Here is a 15208-nt window from a genome sequence, read left to right on the forward strand (position 1 = left end):
CTTGCTTTAACCTTGAAAAACAGAATTTGGACGGGGAAGGAAAGCCAAAAACGGCAAAGGGTGGGGAAAAGCATGTTTTGGGGACAGTCCATAGACTGGCTAGACCGTTTCAACTGAAGGTATAAATTTAGTAAGAGCCATGTTTATCTTCCCAACGTAGATGCTGTTACACAATTCTACACTTGTTCTTTCATGAAAATGAAGTCTGTAAAAAGATTTTTATATGCTGTTGACACCTCATCTGTTCATGTGGGCAATAGACTTATATCTGAAAGTAGTGTAGAGGTAATACAGCAATGTTGGTGCCCTATTAAGTTTGTTGAAAAGGCGTTCTACCTGTCATGTACTGTTAGCTGCTTTGGCCAACTCTTAAATCAACATTGAAATAAGGAAACCAGGAGACCCAAGGGACAAAAAGTCCTTGCCACAGTGTGTAATCTAAGGGTTTTCCTTAAAAGAAGTGAAGAAATAAATAAGTGTTGAAAACTTAGGAGGGTTTAAGGAGTGCAAAGTGTTTGCTTTTTTGCATGCTGTTCTTGGACCCAGGCCATTTTCACAGTACCCACTGGTGTTTTTATGTTTTCCCTAATTTATTGGTGATTTTATTTCATGACCTGTAATCCAGGAAATGCCACATAAGAAATCCACTGAGGAAACTTTCCTATCATAAATTTTAAATAGACAAAAAATGGTCATCTCTGGGTACTCCAAGTATCCTGAAAATCTTGTCCCAGAGCTGATCACAGAAAATTATGAAACCTTAAGGAGGCACAGGAGAGAATTTTTCCTTCATCTGATCTGATTACAACTATTATAATGAGGTATAATTAAGATGCATTATAATGCATTCATCACTAACGTAATATGGCTTAACTGCTTAGCTATATCAGGAGCAAGTGCTGGTTCCATAGGACCAGCTAGGATGTCCCAGGTTTCTTCCTCAAGTGGAATTTTTGGTTAGCACGTTAAGTGCAATGTATCTCTGATATCTTTGATACCTGGTGCTGCTTTGACCTGCTCTGTTCCTGTCCTTTGAGTAGGCCCTACTCAGCATTTAAACTGACATTTGTTCCCATCTGGAGGTTCCTTTTAATTCTGGCTCCTGGTGTAGTGCCTCCTAGTTTCTTATTTAATCCAGTACAGTCTGTGATTTAGCCTCACTCCTGGATTCCAGGTTACCTGCTTTGGTCCCTAATGTGGCTCACCTGTTGAGTTGGATCTCTTGTCTGTTCCTTTACTTGGAACTCTCTGCTTCTGCCACAGACCTGGCTGCCTCCTAATGGAATGTCAACTCTAATTTAACCCTTTCAGATGGAGGAAGATTTAATGCCTCTGGTCCTGGCAAATATTCTTTTTCCTTTCATCTAGAATTTATCAACATTACAATTCATGAAGGACATTTCTTTTAAAATAAAACAAAATTTCCTGACGTATCTTCCCAGAATATATCAACATAAAGGGCCAAAAGCAAGCAACCTTCACACAATCTTAGTATCTTTGTTTCTTTATCACAAGTTATGATTTGGAATTATAGTTGTCACATAATTAAAATGTATTATGCAGCAAAGTTAAATGGTACTATTAAAAAATTCATCTATATATTCAAAAATCTTGAATTATCAGGGAATTGTTTAGTTAAGATGCTCAGTATCAATATTGGTCACCAAGATGGTGATACAGGTTGTTCCTGACTTTGCTTCCCTCACAAGAAGAAAAACTAACATTTATTCAAGAACAAGACACCATTGAGAGAATTCTAGAACATGGGGGTAGGGCTGAAGCACACCCCTGCACCTCAGAGACCAAGGTAGGCTGCATTTTAAGGTAAGAAAAACAGCTACACATTGGCTGCATTGTCCTATCCCTGGACAGGCTGGCACTGCACCTTGCTGAAAGGTCTCCCCTGAGCTTCCATTTCCCCCAGTGGTGAAAGGGAACCCAAGCGGGACGGCCAGACTCCCCCAGCATTGTAGGGGAATTTGGCGGAGTCCCTACTCTGATCTCACACAGTGGGGATTACACAGGAATCTGTACAACCCAGTCTCTGGGAATCTGACTGTGATAGAGAAGTGGCAAGGGGCCTGCAACAATCATCACAGGAATCGTGGCAGACCAAGTTCATACCTGCAGTGCCGAAGTAGTAATCCCAATCAGTGGCTTTGCTCATCTGCAGGACTAAGTCAGTACTGTACTATGACCAAGGAACTTGAGAGGGTGCAGATCTGCCTGATTCACATCCTCAAACGAGAAGTTTTGCCCAATTTTTCACGCCTAGGCAAGGTGCTGAGTCACCACCCCACCCACTGTGGAGAGTGCCTTCCAGCCCTGTCTGAGCAGAAAGGCTGGTGACAGCTCTTAGAAACAGGGCGGCCCACTGGCACTTGAGTGGAGAGAAGGGCGGATGGAACTAATAGTTTGCAAAGCAAAGATAGTGGTCCTGTTCAGCCAAGGAACTTGGGGTGTAGGTCAGCTTAAGACATGAAACAGAGCTCTACTGGTTCTAGAACTGCTTCTACTGCTTCACCCAGGCAGGAAATCTAATTTGCTGAACATACCCTTAAACCTGTCCAACCAGGGAAGCAAACCAGAGCACATGGGAAGATATATAGTCCATTCAATAGCCCTGCATACAGTGGCACTTAAACAGAGAGCACAGCCCATGGCTTCCCTGGTCAACAGAGCAAAATGAGTGGGCTCACCTGACCAGGGAATTCCATGCCCACTCAGGGCTGGTCTGGGCCCCCAAACAATGAGCTGCACAGGCCCTGGGTCTTGGTCTGCTCTCCTGTCAGGGCGGAGAAGCTAATTCTACTAATGAATATAGTCCTCACCATCCTGGTAAGCCTGATGCAAGAATTTAGACAATCACAGAACCTATCCTGTAGCCTTACTTGGGTAGGGAACAATTGATTTCAAGTAATACTGTAAAGGTATAGTAATCAAAACAGTATGGACTGGCCTAAAAAAACAGTCAAATAGACCATAAAAACAGAATTGAAAACCCAGAAATAAATCCAACCATATATAGTTAACTAATATTTGACAAGGGAGAATACTCAATGGAGAAAAGATAATCTGTTCAATAAAAGGTGCTGATATAACTGGATATTCACATGTAAGAGAATGAAACTGGACCCATATATTAAATCATTCACAAAAACTAACTCAGACTCAAATGTAAGACCTGAAACCATGAATCTTCTCATAGAAAACATAAGAATAAAGCAGTTTGACATGAGTCTTGGTAATGATTTTTTGCATATGATACCTAAAGCACAAGCAAAAAAATAAAAAAAAACTAGTGGGACTGCATCAAACTATAAAGCTTCTGCATAGCAAAATAAACCATCAATCAAGTGAAAAGGCATCTTACAGAATGGGAAAAAATATTTGCAAACCATATATCTGATAAGAGATTAATATAAAAAACATATAAAGAACTCACACAATTCAATAGCAAAAATTACATAACCTAATTAAGAAATGGGCAAAGAACCTAAATAGATATTTCTCCAAACAAGATATATGAAGGACAAACAAGTACATTAAAACATGCTCAATATCACTAGTCATTAGGAAAATACAAATTAAAACCACAATGAGATATTATCTCAAGCCTGTTTAAAATGGTCATCATCAAAAAGATAAGAGATATCAAATGTGGGCTTGGATGAGGAGAGAACGGAACTTTTGTGCGGTTTTGGTGGGATTGTAAATTGGTGCAACCCCAATGGAAAACAGTATGGAGGATCCTCAAAATAATTAAAAATAGAACTACCATATGCTCCAGCAATTCTGCTTCTAAGAATGTATTCAAAGGTATCGAAAACACTAACTTGAAAAGATATCTGCATCCTACCCACCATGTTCATAGCAGCATTATTTACAATAGCCAAAACATGAAAACAACTGAAGAATCCATGGATGGATGAATGGATTAAAAAGTTGTGATATATATGTGTACACACACACACACATAATGGAAAATTATTCAGCCATAAAAGATGAGGAAATTCTACAATTTGTGACAACATGGATGGACCTTCAAGGCATTATGCTAAGTGAAATAAATCAGGTGGAGAAATTTGTATGATTTCACTTATGTGTGGAATCTAAGAAAACAAAGCAAGCAAACAAAAACATCAAACTCATAGAAAAAAAGTAAAAGAGATCAAACTGTGGTTACCAGAGGGGGCGAGTGGGCCAAGGGATAATTAGAGCAAGGTGGTCAAAGGGTACAAAGATAAATATTTATAAGATAAATAGATATTTATAAGATAGATAAATATTTATAGTGCTATTTATATGATAAATAGCACTAGGGATGTAATATACAACATGATGACTATAGCTAACACTGCTGTATAATATGTAGGAAATTTGATAAGAGAGTAAATCCTAAGAGCTCTCATCACAAGGAGAACATTTTTTTTTCTTCTTTTTATTGTGTAGGTATGAGAAGATGGAAGTTAGCTAAACCTGTTGTAATCATTTCACAATATATGTAAGTCAAACCATCGTGCTGTACACCTTAAACTTATACAGTGATGTATGTTAATTATTTCTCAGTAAAAATGATGCTTTTATATATATAAAAGATGCTCAATTGGCTCCCCACTTATATTGCAAGCATCTGTATTTTTAAAAACGTAAGTGATTCTTATGTGCAACCCAGTGCTTCTCTTGAATGTGTTCATGAATCACCTGGGGACCTTACTAAAATGCAGGCTCTGATTCAGGAGGTCTGACTTACAGCCTGATCAGGGCCTAAGAGTCTACATTTTTAACAAGTTTCCAGGTGTTGCTAATGCTGCTAATACTTTGGTTAGCAAGGCGCTAGACAATGACGTCATCTATATTTTTAGAATCGTAAATAAACAACTTCTAACACACAGTCTATACTCAATCTATACTAATTTAAGGAAGGAGTGAAAGAAAAAAAAATCAAATGTTGACAATTTGGGGAGCTTAATGGTTTAATGCATTAAAAAACACAAAGCCTTAGAAAATGAATATAGACATAAGTCATTGTTTAAAATGTGTTCAGTGTTATGACTTTTTTAAAGATGCTATGTCATGATTCTGATATATTTAGCTAGAGTCAGCACTTATGCATTGAGACCGACTGCATATGAGAGACAGTGCTAAGTAATACAGGGATGACAAATGAATTAAACAGTCGGGTCTGTAAAAAAGTTATTTTGTACTACAGTACCTGAAAACTAACATTGTTAGGAAATGGTACCTAAAGATAATTTGGTTGTCACATCTAGTGTGAGGGTTGATCTAGCTATTGTAGATGCCCAGTCACATCCACTTACTCAGTGTCTCAGTTCTATCTCTAAGCTGGGTGCTTGTTGAGGAAGAAAGGAAAGGTTCTTGTGTAGGATAGGCCCATTTAATGGCATAAAATAAGTCATATATTATTTTTTAAAATAATGATAACGATGATGGTAATAGTGAATGTAATAAGGGTAATAAAAGCTAACATTTAATGAGCACATAGAATACTAAGTACTTAATAAAATTATTTTCTTTAGTCCTCACAACATTCCTATGAAGTAGATACTATAATTTTCCCATTTCATATATGAGAAACCAAGACTCAGAATGATAACTTGTTCCATGTCACATGGTTTATCAGGTGATAGTCAGGATATGAACCTATGCAGTCTGGATTCTCTGGAGTTCATTCTCTTAACTCTGAACATATACTGCTGTAAGAGAGTCATAAAAAAATATGCTGGAGATTCCAAGGAAAAAGGAGCCATACTTGAGTAAAGGGATTAAGCTTTGAAAGATGGTGAGATTTCAATTGGTGGAATAAGGTGGGATGACAGTCTAGGGAAATGAAATAGCCTGAACAAATGCTCTGAGACGAAAAAGACCATGACTTTGAAATTTTAATCTTGGGTAAGCAAGAAAATGATGGTACAGCAATAACACTAATATGAAATCAAGAGGAAAATGAAGTTTCTTCAGTTTATCTATCAGTAGATCACACCAATCCTTAGAAAATTGGAAGCAATGTTCTTGAATTCCAGAAAAGAAAGTCCAGGCTGAAAATACTGATTTGAGAATTAGCCACACATTTAACAAGAAACTTCTTGAATGTACACTTTGTCTTCAGAGTGGAAATAATTAGACAAGAGATGACAAAATTGCAAATGCATTCATGTCTCATAAGACAAAATACTTACCTTTGAGGTAATTTTGACCATTTAATATTTTAAATTTTACCCCCCCAAAAATAGAATTACATTGAGGAGGATATATATAATTATTAAAATTTAGCAAAAATTACTTCTTTGGTGTACTTAATCAAACCTAATTGGAATCATTTGTTACTAGAAGGACATGTAATAATTAGATAAGATGAATGAGTGTTTTGTCTTTATCCCTTAAGTCCATGATGTATTAATAAACTTAACTAGAATGATGATCAAGAAAGATGATGTGTCTTGTTACACGTCGTCAATATGAACCTAGAGCCAGAATGGCAGGGTGGTTAAGAGCCCTGGTCTAGGTTCAAATCCTGGTTTGTGAGGTTATCAATGTCCTCATCTAGAAAGTGGAGGTAATAATAATAGTAGTACTTACCTTTTAGAAATTTGGGGGAGAATAGTTGAAATAATATATGTAAATTTCTTGGAGTAATATACCATAAAATAATTGTAGGATAATGGTGAATATTTGTTATCTATCAAGAAAAATGTTAGATATTATTATTACTGTCAGTAACTTACAGCAGTATTATTTTATTTTATTTTTATTAGTTATCTGTTTTATACATATTAGTGTATATATGTGAATACCAGTCTCCTAGTTCATCCTCCCCACCCCCGCTTTCCCCCCTTGGTGTCCATACGTTTGTTCTCTACATCCGTGTCTCAACTTCTGTCCTGCAAATCGGTTCATCTGTACCATTTTTCTAGATTCCACATACATGCGTTAATATATGATATTTGTTTTTCTCTCTCTTACTTCACTCTGTATGACAGTCTCTAGATCCATCCATGTCTCAACAAATGACTCAATTTCGTTCCTTTTTATGGCTGAGTAATATTCCATTGTATATATGTACCACACCTGTTTTAGCCATTCGTCTGTCAATGGGCATTTAGGTTGCTTCCATGACCTGGCTATTGTAAATAGTGCTGCAGTGAATATTGGGGTACATGTGTTCTTTTGAATTATTTTTTTCTCAAGGTATGTACCCAGTAGTGGTATTGCTGGTTCATATGGTAATTCTATTTTTAGTTTTTTAAGGAACCTCCATACTGTTCTCCATAGTGGCTGTATCAATTTACATTCCCACCAAAAGTGCAAGAGGGTTCCCTTTTCTCCACACCCTCTCCAGCATTTGTTGTTTGTGGATATTCTGATGATGGCCATTCTAACTGGTGTGAGATGATACCTCATTGTAGTTTGATTTGCATTTCTTTAATAATTAATGATGTTGAGCAGCTTTTCATGTGCTTCTTGGCCATCTGTATGTCTTCTTTGGAGAAATGTCTATTTAGGTTCCTGCCCATTTTTTAATTGGGTTGTTTGCTTTTTTAATATTGAGCTGCATGAGCTGTTTATATATCTTGGAGATTAATCCTTTGTCCATTGATTCGTTCGCAAATCTTTTCTCCCATTTTGAGGGTTGTCTTTTCATGTTGTTTATAGTTTCCTTTGCTGTACAAAAGCTTTTTTTGTGTGTGTGGTATGCAGGTCTCTCACTGTTGCGGCCTCTCCCATTGCGGAGCGCAGGCTCAGTGGCCATGGCTCACGGGCCTAGCTGCTCTGCGGCATGTGGGATCTTCCTGGACCGGGGCACGAGCCCGTGTCCCCTGAATCGGTAGGCAGGCTCTCAACCACTGCACCACCAGGGAAGCCCTGTACAAAAGATTTTAAGTTACAGTAAGTCTTATTTGTTTATTTTTTTTTTATTTCCATTACTGTAGGAGGTGGATCAAAAAATATCTTGCTGTGATTTATGACAAAGGGTGTTCTTCCTATGTTTTCCTCTAAGAGTTTTATAGTGTCTGGTCCTACATTCATGCCTTTAAACCATTTTGAATTTATTTTTGGGCATGGTGTTAGGGAGGGTTCTAATTTCATTCTTTTATATGTAACTGTCCAGTTTTCCCAGTACCACTTATTGAAGAGACTGTCTTTTCTCCATTGTATATCCTTGCCTCCTTTGTCATAGTTTAGTTGACCATAGATGCGTGGGTTCATCTCTGGGATTTCTATCCTGTTCCATTGATCTATATTTCTGTTTTTGTGCCAGTACCATATTGTCTTGATTACTGTAGCTTTGTAGTGTAGTCTGAAGTCAGGGAGAATGATTCCTCCACCTCCATTTATTTCCCTCAAGATTGCTTTTGCCATTCGGGGTCTTTTGTGTCTCCATACAAATTTTTAGATTTTTTTGTTTTAGTTCCGTAAAAAATGCCATTGGTAATTTGATAGGGATTGCATTGCATCTGTAGATTGCTTTGGGTAGTATAGTCATTTTCACAATGTGATTCTTCCAATCCAAGAACATGATATATCTTTCATCTGTTGGTATCATCTTTAATTTCTTTCATCAGTGTCTTATAGTTTTCTGCATACAGGTCTTTTGTCTCCCTAGGTAGGTTTATTCCTAGGTATTTTATTCTTTTTGTTTTTATGGTAAAAGGGAGTGTTTCCTTAGTTTCTCTTTCAGATTTTTCATCATTAGTGCATAGGAATGCAAGAGATTTCTGTGCATTAATTTTGTATCCTGCAACTTTACCAAATTCATTGATTAGCTCTGATAGTTTTCTGGTGGCATTTTTAGGATTCTATATATATAGTATCATGTCATCTGCAAACAGAGACAGGTTTACTTCTTCTTTTTCAATTTGTATTCATTTTATTTCTTTTTCTTCTCTGATTGCATGGCTAGGACTTCCAAAACTAAGTTGAATAATAGTGGTGAGAGTGGACATCCTTGTCTTGTTCCTGATCTTAGAGGAAATGTTTTCAGTTTTTCACCATTGAGAATGATGTTTGCTGTGGGTTTGTCATATATGGCCTTTATTATGTTGAGGTAGGTTTCCTCTGTGCCCACTACCTGGAAAGTTTTTATCATAAATGTGTGTTGAATTTTGTCAAAAGCTTTTTCTGCATCTATTGAGATGATCATATGGTTTTTATTCCTCAGTTTGTTAATATGGTGTATCACATTGATTGATTTGCATATATTGAAGAATCCTTGCAATCCTGGGTTAAATCCCACTTGATCATGGTATGTGATCCTTTTAATGTGTTGTTGGATTCTGTTTGCTAGTATTTTGTTGAGGATTTTTGCACCTATATTCATAGGTAATATTGGTCTGTGATTTTCTTTTTTTGTAGTATCTTTGTCTGCTTTCAGTATCAGGGTGATGGTGGTCTCATAGAATGAGTTTGCGAGTGTTCCTTCCTCTTCAATTTTTTCGAAGAGTTTTAGAAGGATGGGTGTTAGCTCTTCTCTAAATGTTTGATAGAATTCACCTGTGAAGCCATCTGGTCCTGGACTTTTGTTTGTTGGAAGATATTTAATCACAGTTTCAGTTTCATGGCTTGTGATTGGTCTCTTCATATTTTCTATTTCTTCCTGGTTCAGTCCTGGACGGTTATACCTTTCTAAGAATTTGTCAATTTCTTCTAGGTTTCCCATTTTATTGGCGTAGAGTTGCTTGTAGTAGTCTCTTAGGATGCTTTGTATTTCTGTGGTGTCCACTGTAACTTCTTTTTCATTTCTAATTTTATTGATTTGAGTCCTCTCCCTCTTTTTCTTGATGTATCTAGCTAAAGGTTTATTAATTTTGTTTATCTTCTCAAAGAACCAGCTTTTAGTTTTATTGATCTTTGCTATTGTTTTCTCTTTTTCTATTTCATTTATTTATTCTTTGATAGTTATGATTTCTTTCCTTCTACTAACTTTGGATTTTGTTTGTTCTTCTTTCTCTAGTTCCTTTAGGTGTAAGGTTAGATTGTTTATTTGAGATTTTTCTTGTTTCTTGAGGTAGGATTATATTGCTCTAACCTTCCCTCTTAGAACTGCTTTTGCTGCATCCCATAGGTTTTGGATTATCATGTTTTTGTTGTCATTTGTCTCTTGTTATTTTTTGGCTTCCTCTTTGATTTCTTCTGTGATCTCTTAGTTATTTAGTACCGTATTGTTTAGACTCCATATGTTTGTGTTTTTTATGTTTTTTTCCCTGTAATTTATTTCTAATCTCATAGTGTTGTGGTTGGAAAAAATACTTGATATGATTTCAATTTTGTTAAATTTACTGAGGCTTGATTTGTGACCCAAGATGCGATCTATCCTGGACAGTGTTCCGTGTGCACTTGAGAAGAAAGTGTAATCTGCTGTTTTGGGATGGAATGTCCTATAGATATCAATTAAATCTACCTGGTCTGTTGTGTCATTTAAATCTTGTGTTTCCTTATTAATTTTGTGCCTGGTGATCTGTCCATTGGTGTAAGTGAGCTGTTAAAGTCCCCCCACTATTATTGTGTTACTGTCTGTTTCCTCTTTTATAGTTGTTAGCATTTGCCTTATGTATTGAGGTGCTCCTATGTTGGGTGCATATATATTTTTCATTGTTATATCTTCTTCTTGGGTTTTTCCCTTGATCATTATGTAGCGTCCTTCCTTGTCTCTTGTAACATTTTTTATTTTAAAGTCTATTTTTTATGGTATGAGTATTGCTACTCCAGCTTTCTTTTGATTTCTATTTTCATGGAATATCTTTTTCCATCCCCTCACTTTCAGTCTGTATCTGTCCCTAGGTCTGAAGTGGGTCTCTTGTTTTTGTATCCATTCAGCGAGCCTGTGTCTTTTGGTTGGAGCATTTAATCCATTCACATTTAAGGTAATTATTGATATGTATGTTCCTATTACTGTTTTCTTAATTGTTTTTGGTTTGTTTTTGTAGGGCCTTTTCTTCTCTTGTGTTTCCCACTTAGAGAAGTTCCTTTAGCATTTGTTGTAGAGATGGTTTGGTGGTGCTGAATTCTCTTAGCTTTTGCTTGTCTGTAAAGCTTTTGATTTCTCCGACAAATCTATATGAGATCCTTGCTGGGTAGAGTAATCCTGGTTGTAGGTGTTTCCCTTTCATCACTTTAAATATATCATTCCACTCCCTTCTGGCTTGTAGAGTTGCTGCTGAGAAATCAGCTGTTAAACTTATGGGAGTTCCTTTTTATGTTATTTTTCCCTTGTTGCTTTTAATAATTTTTCTTTGTCTTTAATTTTTTCTCAGCTTGATTACTATGTGTCTCAGCATGTTTCTCTTTGGGTTTATCCTGCCTTGGACTCTCTGTGCTTCCTGGACTTGGGTGGTTATTTCCTTTCCCATGTTAGCAAAGTTTTCAATTATAATCTCTTCAAATATTTCCTCAGGTCTTTCTCTCTCTCTTCTCCTTTTGGAACCCCTATAATGCGAATGTTGGTGTTTTTAATGTTGTCCCAGAAGTCTCTTGGGCTTTCTTCAATTATTTTCATTCTTTTTTCTTTATTCTGTTCTGCAGCAGTGAATCCCTCCATTCTATCTTCTAGGTCACTTATCTGTTCCTCTGCCTCAGTTATCCTGCTCTTGATTCCTTCTAGTGTAGTTTTCATTTCAGTTATTGTATTGTTCATCTCTGTTTGTTTGTTCTTTCTTCCTTCTGGGTCTGTCTTTTTAAAACATTTCTTGCATCTTCTCGATCTTTGCCTCCATTATTTTTCCGAGGTCCTGGCTCATGTTCACTATCCTTATTCTGAATTATTTTTCTGGAAGATTGCCTATCTCCACTTCATTTAGTTGTTTTTCTGGGGTTTTATCTTGTTCCTTCATCTGGTACATAGTCCTCTGCCTTTTCTTTTTGTCTGTCTTTCTCTGAATGTGGTTTTCATTCCACAGGCTGCAGGACTGTAGTTGTTTTTGTTTCTGCTGTGTGCCCTCTGGTGGATGAGGCTATCTAAGAGGCTCATGCAAGCTTCTTGATGGGAGGGCCTGGTGCTAAGTAGAGCTGGGTGTTGCTCTGGTGAGCAGAGCTCAGTAAAACTTTAATATGCTTGGACTTCCCTGGTGGTGCAGTGGTAAAAAAATCTGCCTGCCAACGCAGGGGACATGGGTTCAAGCGCTGGTCCTGGAAGATCCCACATGCCATGGTGCAACTAAGCCCGTGTGCTACAACTACTGAGCCTGTGCTCTAGAGCTTGCATGCCACAACTACTGAAGCCCGCATGCCTAGGGCCTGTGCTCCGCATCAAGAGAAGCCACCACAGTGAAAAGCCTGCGCACTGCAACGAAGAGTAGCTCTGCTCACCACAACTAGAGAAAGCCCACATGCAGCAATGAAGACCCAGTGCAGCCAAAAATAAATAAATTAAATAAATGAATTTATGATGTGTTCCCTTTCTTCTCTAGTTCAACAGGCCAAACACAAAGTCATTCTCTGAAAGTAGAATCAGAGTACTTTAGAATTAATTTAAAAAAAAACCCAACAAACTTTAATATGCTTGCCTGCTGATGGGTAGGGCTGAGTTCCCCCAGCTTGGGGTTGTTTGGCCTGAGGTGACCCAGCACTGGAGCCTACAGGCTCTTTGGTGGGGCTAATGGACTCTGGGAGGGCTCACACCAAGGAGTACTTCCCAGAACTTCTGCTGCTGGTGTCCTTGTCCTCGTGGTGAGGCAAAGCTGCCCCCTGCCTTTGCAGGAGACCCTCCAACACTAGCACGTAGGTCTGGTTTAGTCTCCTGTGAGTCATTGCTCCTTCCCCGTGGGTCCTGATGCACACACTACCTTGTGTGTGCCCTCCAAGCGTGGCGTCTCTGTTTCCCCCAGTCCTGTCAAAGTCCTGCAATCAAATCCCACTAGCCTTCAAAGTCTGATTATCTGGGAATTCCTCCTCCCTTTGCTGGACTCCCAGGTTGGGAAGCCTGAGGTGGGGCTCAGAACCTTCACTCCAGTGGGTGGACTTCTGTGGTATAAGTGTTCTCCAGTGTGTGAGTTGCCCTCCCAGCAGTTATGGGATTTGATTTTGCTGTGATTGTGCCCCTCCTACCGTCTCATTGCAGCTTCTCCTTTGTCTTTGGATGTGGGGTATCTTTTTTGGTGAGTTCTAGGGTCTTCCTGTTGATCATTGTTCTGCAGTTTGTTGTGATTCCAGTGTTCTTGCAAGAGGGAGTGAGCGCACATCCTTCTACTCCTCCATCTTGAACCAATCTAGCAGCAGTATTATTTCATACCAGGAATATACCCTGTTAAAACAATCATAAATTATCTGAAAGAGATGTCCATGTCAGTTGCATATGCTTCTTTTGCTTCCTATCTCTCTTCAGTTTTAATCCATTTAATCTTTCAATATCACAAAAGTATCAAAGTTGATATTTAAAGATGAATAATTAAAAGTTATAGGAAGAGTAGACATTTCCCCCAGAGGTGCAGTATATGTTCATAGTTAAAGTGATAAAACATTTTCTTGGCGTTTTAGTGATACAAAATGACAAGAGAATGTGTGAATAGTAAATTCAGTTCTGTTGTAAGAATTATGAATATTTTTATTTTTTTTAAAATTCTGAATAAATTGAATTCTGCTCAAAGTCTGTCATATTCCAACTCTTGGAGAAAAATCGAGAAAAGTTTTGACACTTTTGCACGCCTCCTCTCATTATTGTCCATAACTAGCCTGTGTCTCAAACTCCTGAAAAATAGTCTGGATAAAGCTTTAATCATCCAAGTACTATTATATTGATGAAATTTAAAAATTTATATTCTTATATTTTGCCTAGAAATAACATTTGTTTCCTAGAATTCAAGAGCTTCTTTTTACCATTATCAGTTTGCATTCCTCTTCTTTTAGTTATTTCAGAATGCCTTTAATTCCATAATTAAAGGATTATTACTTCAGGTAAGGAGAACAGATCAGAGAGACAAATTTTTTCCCCAAGAAGCTATGGTTCTTAAAGAATTAGGGAGCCACATAAATAAGAAAAAAAAATTATATTCATGAACAAAACAAGGTTTTTCCTGTGAATGTAACCTAAATAGTCATGTTTAAAAGTATATAGAGGCAAATGTGCTATATTTGTTATGAATACAAGTTTTCACGTTCTATCCCATCTATGTGGGTGTTGTTTTGTTTTAGGAATGCAACTTATATTTCTTAAAGTTTAGTAGATTAACTGAAACCTAAAAAAAGAAATTTGAGGGAAAAAGTAGATTATCCTGTTAATAGATAGGCACAAGACAATTATAGTAGAAGGGCCACAAATTCAAATTTCCCAAGAGGTCAAGAAGTTAATATAAATGTGTTAAAAGGCCTGATGTAAATAAATGGGGAGCACAGGGCATTGACGGCAGCTTGTATGCCACACCTAAAGGCATTATAGAAACATTTGGAGCCAAGCAAACCACCTGTGGTTTGGCTATATTTTTATTCTCTGTCTTGTAATTTGCTGCCACTTATTTTAGGGGATTTGATTTATGCTAGTTTTAAATACCATTTCTTAGCTTCACTGATTCACATCTGTTTGCCTAAGTTCTATTCCAGAACTAGAATAAAAATTTATATCATTAAGTTATATTAGATATTTAGAAGACAATGATAATTTGAATTAATTCAAGGAACATACATTGGGTATAAATTATATGCCATATACAATCTGCTGAGCATGGCATATAGAAAGACAACTTATGATAATTCAATAATAAGCTTCAGATTGGTCAGAAGAGTAGAGAGTTAATCTAGTCTTTCCTCTTCTTACTCACCTGAATGGTTTAACGTGGTAACACATATACCTTTGTCACCTCTTTGATTTTCACCTTAACAAATCATGAGTGCAAATTATGTTCCTAGCTTTGAAAACTGTGGGAAGGGGAGCAGTGAGGAGAAGCAGCAGCAAAAAGGAAAAAAACAAAACAAAAACACTTTCTTGCTTATGAGGAATTCTCTATATATGAAATACACAATGTGACAAGGGCTCTAATAGACCCAGTGGTACCAAGGGGAGGAAATAAGCCTTTAATGGAAGGAGAGTCTCTGGTTGAGTGTTGAATTAGCTCTCTCCACAGAGTGAAGGAGGAAAGGGAAATTCTATATAGAGGCAATAGCAGGTATAAAGGGCTGAGGGTGGCCAAAGCAGAGGCTACTTACAAATGATGTGCCTACCTCCTGCTTCCAAAAATCATGGTCAACAGCAAGATTATGA

The sequence above is a fragment of the Neophocaena asiaeorientalis genome, unplaced genomic scaffold (assembly GCF_003031525.2).
Source record: "Neophocaena asiaeorientalis asiaeorientalis breed wild unplaced genomic scaffold, Neophocaena_asiaeorientalis_V1.1 scaffold125, whole genome shotgun sequence".
NCBI lineage: Eukaryota > Metazoa > Chordata > Mammalia > Artiodactyla > Phocoenidae > Neophocaena > Neophocaena asiaeorientalis.